The sequence below is a fragment of the Bidens hawaiensis genome, unplaced genomic scaffold (assembly GCF_021521415.1).
Source record: "Bidens hawaiensis isolate Kalapana, Puna unplaced genomic scaffold, B.hawaiensis_p1.1 tig00056262_1, whole genome shotgun sequence".
Lineage (NCBI taxonomy): Eukaryota > Viridiplantae > Streptophyta > Magnoliopsida > Asterales > Asteraceae > Bidens > Bidens hawaiensis.
Window position 1 is genome coordinate 6337 of NW_027500148.1, and position 12122 is coordinate 18458.

Genomic DNA, 12122 nt, shown 5'->3' on the forward strand with positions numbered 1-12122 from the left:
TATTTGACAAGTTTAGAAGTTATTAAAATATAAAATTAGTTAAACCAAGTTAAATACTAATAAATACAAGTTTTTGTTAATACGAAAGATCCGAAATTACCACATCTCCCTCCTCACCTATAGAATATTTCACAGACATCACCACACAACCTATCCAAACTACCTTCTATCCTACACATACCTTTACCATTTCCACTAATTCTTTGGGAATTATTTCAACCACATCACCTAATCAATACAACCACAATCTAACCAACTCAAACCACCTTCTCGGTCCAACTAATAATAACCTTTATCTCACCAATAGTCACCCCCTCTAGACCAACCACAACAGCATCTGAAACTACTCTTATCACTTCTAGCCTAGTAATCCCTTCCCTTAGACCAGTAGCCGGTGACAAGTTTGTGAGATCCCCGATCATCGCAGACTAAGTGTTGAAGAGATTGACCGCTCTTGAGGAATCAAATCGTAACAGGTTGGATATGATATCAAATGATTGATATGGAGAAGGCAAGAAAGGCCATTATTCAGGGGTTGGAAGTTCAGAGAAAAGCAGGTAAAGCAAAGTTCAGTCAGCTTAAAACAAAGATTGAGTTCTTACATGATTAGTCGGCATCCACATCACTACATTAACTAGGCATGGAGTATAATTGTCATTACACGAAGGTGGTATAGTGGCATGATTGAACCCAATTTCCCCCTTTCTATTTAACCCCCAATTGAGAATTAATAATTCCCCCAAGTGTCTTAGAAGCAATCTCAAATTTGTCAACCTGAATTTGTCTATCAAGTAGTTCTATCTTAAGAGCACCTACTTTTTTATTTAGTTCATTTACCTTATTTTTATAGAAGACCTTACTCATCTCAACATCAAACAGTTTAAGGTTTAGGACATCTTGGACATTTTTCACCTACAGGTTCTTTTCATCTTTTATTTCCCTCCTTTTCATTTGCAAAACTAAGATACGAGTATTTCTAGTGATTTCCGCTCACTAGTTATACGGATTGTTCCGAACAAGTTGTTAGATCCATTCACGAGACCTATAATTGATATCAGAGCTTCGGCTCAACTTTTTGAGGTTTTCGGGTCATCTTCTTTCGGGTTTTGATCATAGTTTTGATATTCTTTATTTGTCTTGCGAGAAAACTGACTTATTGTGAATTGTGAGAAAAGTCTTGCGAGAAACATGGGTGCAAATTAAACTAGTTGCAAGATATACTAATTTGCGAGAATCAGTAGCTATGAGAACACGAATTGCGAAATGCGAGAATCATGGATGCGAGATGTGAATTAAACACTTGCGAGTTGCGAATTCGATGCTGATGAACAATGACTCGCAGAAAGCAGTTGTTCATCTTGTCACCTTTGAATCTTGCTTGTTTTTAAAGAGAACAAATTCCAAAACACAAATAACCAAACGGCTAACACAAATATAAGCTCAAAACACCAATACTCTTTATGAAAACTCGTAAAGAGAGACCCAGAACCTCAATAGCCGAGTCGAAACTCTGATACCAATTGTAGGTCTCGTAATGGATCTAGCAACTAATCTCGAATCAATCTGTACTCTTGGTGAGCGGAAATCACCAAAACTATATGGATCTCGGATCAAGAATACACAACACAACAAACACACGCACACACACACACTTTAGAGAGAGAAAGTAAAAAGAGTAGAGAGAATAATAATAGCAAAGGTTACTAGGAATGGAGTATAAATGTGTATTTGTACTCCATGCCTAGGTTATATTTCATCATGGGCCACTTGGGTCAGCCTATGGCTGTAAACGATCCGAGTCGAGTCGAGCCAAAGTCTGCTCGAGCACGAACTTAATCGAGCTGGCTTGAGCTTGGCTCGTTTTTTTATCGAGCTAAAAAATTGAGCTCGAGGTCGGCTCGTTTAAAGCTCAAGCCGAGCTTGAGCTCGTCGAGCCAGGCTCCTTTAATTTAAAAAAAAAATTTATTTATTGTTTTTTTGTTTGATATTTTACAAATTTTGATATATAAAAGACAAAAATTATAATTTTAACATAAATATTATATAAATTTTATAAACTAGAGAATTTATAACTTTATATGTTTTATTTCAGTCATTCCTTTATAATGTTTTAAATATCGAGTGACATAATATATGTATAATTTTTATTTATTTATTTCTTGGTATGTTATTATTATATATAGATATTAAAATTTAGGGTTTAATCTAAACGAGCCAACGAGTCGAGCTAACGAATCGAGCCACGAGCGGAGCTGACCCTGGCTCGAGCTCGGCTCATTTAGAAATCGAGCCGAGTTGATCCGAGCTCATTTAGAATCGAGCTTCTTCGAGCTGAGCTATTTTCGAGCGAGCCGCGAGCCACGGGCTTTTTGAACAGCCCTAGGTCGGCCCAACTGGGCAGTAACATTGTTTATGGCCTCAGGCCCGATACAACTAAAACTAAACAAAATTTAATTAACAAAACACATTACAAAGCACATCTAATACAAAAGTCTAATATAAGAAAATACAAAATGGGGCCTAACATACACTATTTGTAATTTTAATTGTAACTATACCTTCTATATAAAAAATTAGTAGTTTAACTTTGTTTTTTCTTTAACTCTAGACAATGTAACACATAACCAACAATGAGTTAAAACAGGATGTCTAGAAAACAAACCAATCAATCTATAGTGTGAGTGGCCTTAATTAGCTTTTATTTACCTTCATTGCAAAACAAGCATAAAGTGAAATTTTTCTTCCTTTAAATTTAATATTAATTATTTATCTAAAGGTACATGATTAAAAATAAAAGTGTGAGTTCCAATATTACTTTCATATATGATTTCGACTTCTATAACATGATTACCATATTCTATTTTCACATGTAGTTTAGTTTCATTGCATATGCTACTTTTCTAGTTAATATTTTATGCAGTACCACTTCTACATCAACTTTTGGGACTAACCTATGACTTGAAAACCTTAGATATTGAAGTCATTTAAAATAATAAAAAAGTAATGCTTTCTTGTAACATAGCATTTTACTTCTGATAGATACCATATAAACATTGGTAATATTTTTCATCTCTTGGTAACATGGAAAGCAAACGATTGTTAATTTCTTGAACAAATTCATTTTTTGATGCAAGTATTACTCGTTCACTAACGAAATCTACATTTTTGAAATCTTCAAGAAAAGAAAGATATATAAAGTCAATTTTTCATCTGATTTACTAACATTTGTATTCCTACGGTAAGAATTTGTCTTATCCATCTGAAAAACCAAAATATGTAGTCTAGTGTTTTTATATATATGGATTTTTAAGATGATAAACTTAACATAAATGATGGGTTGATTATAAAAGTAAAGTTAAAAAAAAGAAGTTGTGACCGAAACTCATCGAATCATATACTGCTTTGACCTGAACCGTGTTTGATCCTTTAATTGGTTAAAGAAACTCTGATATCATAACATGTGGCATTTAAAATTTTTTATTCATTATATAGTATAGATTAGGGTTTTCTCGTGAGTATATATCTAGAGAAATTATAGAGTAATTAACACCATTAACAACCCTGATCAACCGTCACATCACACACGAGTCTCTCTCTCTCTCTCTCTCTCTCTCTCTCTCTATATATATATATATATATATATATATATCTGTGAGCTAACATCTCACCTAATCCCATTATCATTGTACAATCCAAACAGGAGACCAACATCATAAAGATCATGACGACTTCCATAACCGTGTGCGCCGAAATCGCAGGTACAACATCTATGTTATGCGTTCATCATAGACGTGGGGAACTGCTTCTCTCTCCTAAACCATTACTACGTGTCTTTTTATCTCATTAAAAAATTCATTACGCGTCTATAATATTGAAGGGGTAAGTTTGACTTTCAAGGGGATTACAATGTAAAGATATAAAAATTCGATACGTCTTTATAGACGTGGGGATTAAAATAATTTGTTTGTACATGAAAGTCAATTTTACCCTTTCAATATTATAGACGCGTAATGGATTTTTTTTATTGGGATAAAAAGACACGTAGTAATGGTTTAGGAGAGAGCAGCAGTTCTTTTTGTTTTTAAGTGATCTGTAATTTGAAATGGTGAAACCTAAAAAGTTTTCACTTTATGTCGGCACTAGTTGGACGAGTTTGACAAGTATCTTATGTATCGTTAGTAAACATGTAATAATAAAAAAGTAAGCATTTTTTGTTTAATTTATAGTGAATCTGCCATTTGAAATGACATAACATAAGATATTATCCAACTCACCAGTCAACACAAACTACAAAAGTTTGAGGTCCCGTCATTTCAAATGACCCGTCACCTAAAAACCATTAGTCCATTTTTGTTTATCCCATTTTGAAAAAAGGTCCGTATTAAAATATTTATATATGAGTTTTTAACTATACATGTGTGTGTAACTATATATATATATATATATATATATATATATATATATATTAAGCAATCACCTTTTAGGGATCAGACAAGTATGTTTTACATGAAAATAGAGTATCAACTTTCTTCATCGGTCGAACCAAACTCTTTAGCTAAAACGTTTACTTTTGTGAAGAGAGTAATTCTACAAATTGACTGAAAATATCTTCAAGGGGGGTAATTTCGTCACGTGCATTACAACCTGCTGCAGACTATTAGGATATCCCTTGACGACATGCAGGTTGAGGCACCTAATAAGTGATTCAATCATTATCAATAAAATAAAATATGGTTTTCATTTCCCATAACTAAACAGTGATTGAATAATATATATTGAACGTTATATTTCATGCTTTCGTGTTTCAATCTTCTCCTCATACTCCAATCTTGGACCCCCCACCCCCACCCACCGCCCTTCTATCCTCACACTTATGTATATACAAGGATTACGTGCATGCGTATGTATATACGTATCTATACGCACATGCACGCATGTATTCTGTTTTAAGATGATTAAAATGTTGGATCAGATTGATACAATCATACAATACAAAGGTTTATCGAATGCGATTTGGATACGTCTTCATTAGACGGGAACAACCTTGAATAGGCAAACTCACAATGGTAATAAACGACTAAATCGGAAAATAAAAAACTAGCCTATAGACTTGGTAGATTAAACGTGCATAACAAATATGATAAACTTGTCGCCCAAGTATTAGTCCCAATATGAATAATCAACAACTCAATTACAAAAGGTGTCAAAATTTCCATTGATTTGAAGATGCATCGGTTCTAAACTTACCGATTCAGCCTAATGCTAATTACAAGTTCACCCGTTCTAATTTACATATTTGATAAATACTGATTAAACATATATACCTTTGACCCCTTTTCGTATCCCTAACCCTAAACTGTACGTAGGAGGGATTATTTTTTTAAAAAAATCGTCACCAGACCCAGACTATTATTGACTCGAACTCAAACTTCTAATGGCTACATCCTTCATCTGTTGCATTAGTTTGAATTAGCTCCAATATAAAATAACTTATTATTGATTAATAAGTATTTTTAGTTGAGACGGCCTGTTAAATCTTAATCATTCTACATATATCTGAAACTTAACCATTAAAAGGTTTCATGAACCATGAAGAAGTCACTACTAGCAAAAGAGACATTTTTCTACAACTGATTTCATAGGAAATTTATTGGAAAACCCACTTTCAAACAATTTTCCAACAAAAAAGTTGTGTTAGAAAAACGCATGCTTGAAAATTGTTTTCAACCATTTTCCAACAATTTTTCTTACAAAATTGCTACAAAAGTATATCATTGCAAACTTCCTACAACTTTCCTACAAAAAATATATTCTGATTTGCAACAATATTCCAACAAATTTCCAACCAATGTTTATATATTTTCAACAAACTTCCAACAAATTATATGTTACGATTTACAACGAAATTCCAACAAAAACCAATTTATAACAAAAATAATTCAAAAAATATTTTAAAAATCTGAAATATGCACAAAAGTTAAAAAAAAAACATTAAAATTAGAAAATTTTCAAAAAAAATATTAAATATGTAGAAAAAAATCTAATATAAACCTGTTTTACAAACCAAACACACTAACTCAAGTTTTAATATGTATAAAACACAAATACGATAACTGAACTACAATTAAGTACCGGGACTATCTAGTTTTCATAATGCCTTATAATTGTTTTTGCATTCAATGCTCCATTTCTTCACTCACGAGCCACTCATGTTGCTCCCTTTCTTCACGATCGACACATGCATGCTCCAATTGTAGCAATCGATTTTCCGACTCGTCGGGACACCCGCTCATTTTCCAATTGGGTTAATCTTGGACCTAAAAATCAAATAGTCATCTATCAATCATGTTAGATAAATGACACGAATCTTATATATAAAACAAAAATCAACCCATTAACATAAACGTACCCGAGAATCTATGTCACAAGGACCCACAACGATAGATTTGATGCGATATTCATGAATCTTTTGAAGAAGTTCTGAGTTGGCAGCCTCCACAACAGCACATTGTTTGTGATATCTATTAATCTTTTCAAGAAGTTCTGAATTTATAACGCAAAAATAATAATGGGCGGTTGTTCATTAATCTTTTGTGATATCTATTAATCTTTCTATTTTTCTCTTAAGATCCTACAAGAAAGTAGCACAAAACCATATGCATCTGACCATAATCCTTTCTAGTTCTCAATAGCAAGATCATTTGCACACCAAAAACACATTTTTGATACATTTGTCATTTTGTCCTCAACAAGAAAAGACAAAAGCTTGTTGTGCAAATCACCTTACAAAATATTTATTAAGAAAACATGATAGAATACCTGTAGTTCAGCAAGTTCAGATTCCTTTTTGTAAGCAAATTTTGCTGGCAACAATCTAAACTATTGCCTCAGTTTGTATGTGTCAGTAGTAAATACTTCTTTTTGAATCTGCCAAATATAAAAAATCAAAGGTATGCATGTCTAACCCAATGTTGAAAGGCAAATTAAGTGAAGGAAAAAAGATGCTAAATAAACATATGGTGATCATTATGATTGTAATTTATTACCTCATCTTTTGACTTAGGATCATCAGGTATTTTGCCAGATGCTATGACAACATTTATTAGTTTTGTAAGTTAGTAGAAGTTTAAAAGCATAGTATGAGAATGTTTAATGTACCGTATGTTATTATATGGTCAGTTTCTTTCGTCTACACAAGCTTCATTATCCTGGTGAGAATTTCAAACCCTTCAGCCTCCTCACCAAACACCTATATCAACATAAGGTAAGACTAAAAAATTATGTGATACCTTATATCAAAAAAAATAAATAAAAATGTAACAGTGAGTATGCAATTTATAACATATTACACTAAATATCATTTTCACTCATTACAAAGATACAACATATCCGTTTGATAAGCTCAATTTACGTATATCTCCTTGAAACGAGACACGTATATACTTCGCCTTAAAACTCAATCATGTATACACATTCCTAAAAGTCACCCAAGTACACATGGAACTATAACTCTTTCCTAATACTTTTAAATAATGGTTTTTCACATTAACTAGCCTCATAAGGCACAAATGCCACATAAAGTATGCCTATAACTATTCAACTTTAAAGCATATACAAAGGTTATGCCTTTGGATATTAGTAATGTTGCTATAGCTTAAGACTGTTCACGAACTGAGCCAAACCGACGGAGGCTTTGATCAAACTTGGTTTGGTTTGAAAACGAGCCAAACCGAGCGGACTCAATTTAAAGAAACGAGCGACATCTTTATGCTTGAACTTGGATAGGTTTGGAATCAAGCAGGTTGGTTTGGCTTTGTTTCATACAAAGTTTTAATGTTTAAATTTCTAAAACTCAAAAATACCATTAATTAAGACTTTGAACTCCAAAATTCTAGAACTCCAACTCTAAAATTTCTAAAACGCAAATTTAACAAGAAAACTTATGTATAATGAGCGGTTAGAGGTTAAATTGAACCTTCAAGTTAACACAAAAAAAGAGAAAAAAATTAACAGCCTACAAAAAGTAGTATACATATGTACATATATACATTACGTATATATCTATCAAATAAAAAATAATTAGAGAAAACAAACCGCACCGAACCGAAAGAGGCTTTGCTTGTGCTTGGCTTTCTTTCAAACCGAACAACTCATTTCCAAAAAAAGCTGAAATCGAACGTGCATTTTTCGAGTAGTTTCCGAGTGAATGGCGAGTGCTACTATAGCTATGAAACTGTCAACACATAATTTGATATTCATCAAACATCATCATCATAAAACTATTTCACCACCGGAAATTTTCATAGGCATTTTATCAAACAGGTGGAGTGCATCACATATACCTATCTTAGATATAATCAAAGAGCAATCAGCAACCTAATACCATAAGCACAACTCCAAACTAGATTAGTCCAATCAAATAACAGTTGAAACAAGCAAACATCAAAATTAACCTAAATTACCCTTGGTAAATGGACGACTTCCGAGTTCCGGCAGCGAAAGTGGCCGGAAAACACAGATTACTGAATGGTGATGTACTTTGGACTCATCGATTACTGATTTCGCAGAAAGGAGTAGAACCTAAACACTGTAATCCAGAACTGAAGATGATGAAACCTAGGGTTTTACAGAAGAGAGCGTTCATTCTGTTATGTCGTACGAATCCGTTGAGTTGACGGAGCTTTGTTGATGGAGATCGGCAACGGCGTTTGATGGCGGAGCTTTGTTGACGGAGATGGCGGACCGATCGATTACTGATTTAGCGATCGATTACTCCGACGAAAACTGATTCTGCGACTCTCGATTTAGCGGTAGACGATTAGATTGAAACTGATGATTTAATACACTATTCTAACTTGGCAAAACTTACCCCTGAACTTTGACCAACATGACAGTGACATACAACAATTTAATTATTTGTTGGAATTTTGTTAGGAATTTAGAAACAACTTTCCTACAAAATAATAAATAAAACACTAATTTTTCATTTTTTGGTAACCATGCTATTATAAGCAATATAAACTTTTATATTAATAACGTTTTTTCTTAAAAAAATAATAAATATAACTGATATATATATTTTTTGTTGGGAAAGTTAACAACAGTTTTCCAACGAGAAAACTTATTGTCACTATTTTGTTGCAATAATGTAGCAAAATTAGAGCTAGTGTTTTTTGTTGAAAACTTGTTTGAATTCTGTTAAAATTAGTTGTTGTAGGAAAATTTAGTAGGAAAATTTAGTAGGAATATGACTTGTTTTCTAGTAGTGAGTGTTTTATTGTGAACGTATTCTGCCTCTGACTGATTCAAAGGTAGTAGCCTCTTAGTGACTTTATTAAGATGGGCTACCAAACCTCCCCTTAATAAATTAGTTGCACACTCAGAGCTGAGACGACTATACGTGTGTATCAATATTAAAACAGTCTATTCAAATTTACTGCCAGTACTTTAATGTATACGCACATACATCCATGCTTGCATATATGACGATATTATGAGACATATTCTTGTGTATTATATGTAGTGAGTAAAGACAAAACACACCTTCAAGTCCAGGTACATTCAGGCACCCTTTTTCTCCCTGCTTTATAAAAACTGTTGAAAGTTGTCTGTTATTTATGAGGTGTTTTGAATCATATGATAGAAGTTGTTGGTTTCTGATGAATAAAATAATTAAATGTAATCATGTCTCCTATGTTACGTACTCACATGTACATAAAGCATCTATAGCTGTCCCCTGTAACATGCAAACTCACTCGTCTCATGTGCGTACGTGTCTATTTTAAGTAGTTTAACCTAATTAACAGTAAATTATGATGTTAATTATACAATTGTACCAATTGTTAAGGTTCATGGTTTCAAAAATCATGAAAAAAATGAAAAGACAAATGCAACCATCTAAGTTGCGGGCAATGATTTTATTTTCAAAGTTCACTAAGTTTTTGTATTCGGATATCTATCAACTTGATTTACCTATTTTCGGGCTGATCAAATTAATTGGGTAAGTTGTTTGTAACATATAGATTAATATTGTAACACTCATATTTTGAAAAAATATATATCTTATTTAAGAAATTCAACCAGTCAAGTTATCTGGTTTAAACGAATGTGTGGAAAGCTAGAGATCGATTTACTCCATCTAGGTGAGTTCAATGAGCCATCTTTTAATGTTTTCAAATGTCTTAAGGTTGTTTCCCTTACATTAAGTGTGCAAGTGTTTAAATGTATGATAAGCTTTTAGTGAACCAAATAGTGATTCATGTGAAACTTCAAGGCTGATAATTTGGAGGTGGGTTATGAATTTACGATCAGGGTATTAATTAAGTGAGTTAATTAACTTTGATATTGTGTTGTGGTGGTGTTTAATATGTGTGTTAAAGTGACGGTGGTTCGATTATACGAATAATTGTGGTTAGAGTGTGATATTTCAACATGATTATTTGTATGTGCACATGAAAAATAACACACTCGATTAATCCATTTAATTTTTTAGTAATTTTATTATTCTCTAATAACTTTTATTCATTAGTTTGTTTGAAAAAAAATTTTTGTTCTCTAATAACTAAATAGTGGTTAAGTTTTTTTTTCTTAAAACATTTCGATAAATTTATTTTATTTAAAACAGAATTGTATATGAAATAAAACTTATTTAATATAGTCAGCTATACCCAATGTCAGTGACGTACCGGATTGAAATGATACAGACCGAACAACGGTGTTGGCATTGGTACTATCAAAACCGATATTTGTATGAGACGTAAAACACATGTCGATATCATTTTCAACATATCATGACCATATTTTCCCGGTTACTCGAGATAACCTTTTTGTAATTAAACCATTGTAAATAAACTTTTATGTTTTTTAATACACTAACTTTTTACCGAACCAATCCGATACCACCTAAACATTTTCGGTATTCAATTTTATGGTTTTGAATTTTAATACGAGTCAGTTTCGGTATCCTTTCACTTTAGGTACCGTACTGCAATATATGTCTATAACCAACAAAAAAAATGTGTTTGTAACTCTTTCACTTTACAATGATATCATTATCATTGTAAACAATATCTTCTATTTTATGCATAAATCAAATTTCTGCCGCAATTTGCGAGGAAATTCCACTAGTTTACAGAAATGTTGAATATTTAATTTACAACCCTCATACGACTCGACACATTGGTATACCGCTATAAAGATAAATAGGGTATATTTTAAGCATTGAATTACTTATTACAATATATTATTTTTTGAAAAGGAAATAGAACATGAATATATTAAAATATTTCCATATCTGGAAGGCCTCAATTCCCAAGTGAAACTCCTGGCTTGCTTGTATGAACAAATTAACTATAAAGTATTCTAGAAATATTAACTTTACATAATGATAATTATAATATATGCCACGTCCAGACTGAGACTAACATATTTTTATCATTACTAAGTATATTTTATGTGCATGCATTTACCTAAAATTCAAATTGTGTAGTTTTTAGTTTATCCGTCAATCATTTTTAGTTATAAATGATTGATAAAATGTGAAGTATGATTTATGAAAAAGAAAGCACTAAAAGTATTACTATAAATTTGTGACAAATAAACTAATTCTTTAATCTAAATTAGTATACTTAACCCATTTTCATACATTAAAATATGAAATCTCTTATTAAAATTTTGAAAGAACTTATATAACTTGAATTTGACTCACGTGAACTGCATAGCAGCTTACATGAATGTATCGAAAATACTTCATTTTGCGTCCTTACCATTTCCATTTATCCAGACGATTTTTTGTTTCAACATGATACTATATGATTGCCAAACTCACCCACCTCCATTTTTAAATTTTAACTGCGGGTCACTTTTATCAAGTCCACCGTCAAGTAACCATTCCAATTAACTAAATCCTTCTTAAAAAGGTTGTACAGTTAGAAGGTAGCACCGTTACACATATACTAAATTCTTTTTAGTATCACGTTTATTTTTTCTAGAAAGTTAAATTTAGTGTTCGCTTCTATACTTTACAACTGATAAGGTTTCAATAATTGGTGATCCATTAACAAAATAAAGCCTTTAAACACCTTAGTTTGAGAAGGGGTGTCTTGGATTCAAGTCTTATAGAC

At 32.1% G+C, this 12122-nt stretch overlaps 1 long non-coding RNA gene across 3 annotated transcripts; it reads right to left on the reverse strand.

Annotated features, from left to right (window-relative positions):
• Window positions 1-5824: 5824 nt before the first annotated feature.
• Window positions 5825-8628, reverse strand: LOC143601437 (uncharacterized). Of its 3 annotated transcripts, none has more exons than XR_013147651.1 (4): window positions 8100-8628; window positions 7159-7249; window positions 6820-7087; window positions 5825-6317 (listed from the first exon to the last, which is right to left on the reverse strand). It is a non-coding gene; the product is annotated as an uncharacterized LOC143601437 (long non-coding RNA). The 3 variants fall into 3 exon arrangements; XR_013147650.1 differs by lacking the exon at window positions 5825-6317 and having other exon boundaries at window positions 6406-7087; window positions 8100-8233; window positions 8463-8628; XR_013147649.1 differs by lacking the exon at window positions 5825-6317 and having other exon boundaries at window positions 6406-7087.
• Window positions 8629-12122: the final 3494 nt, after the last annotated feature.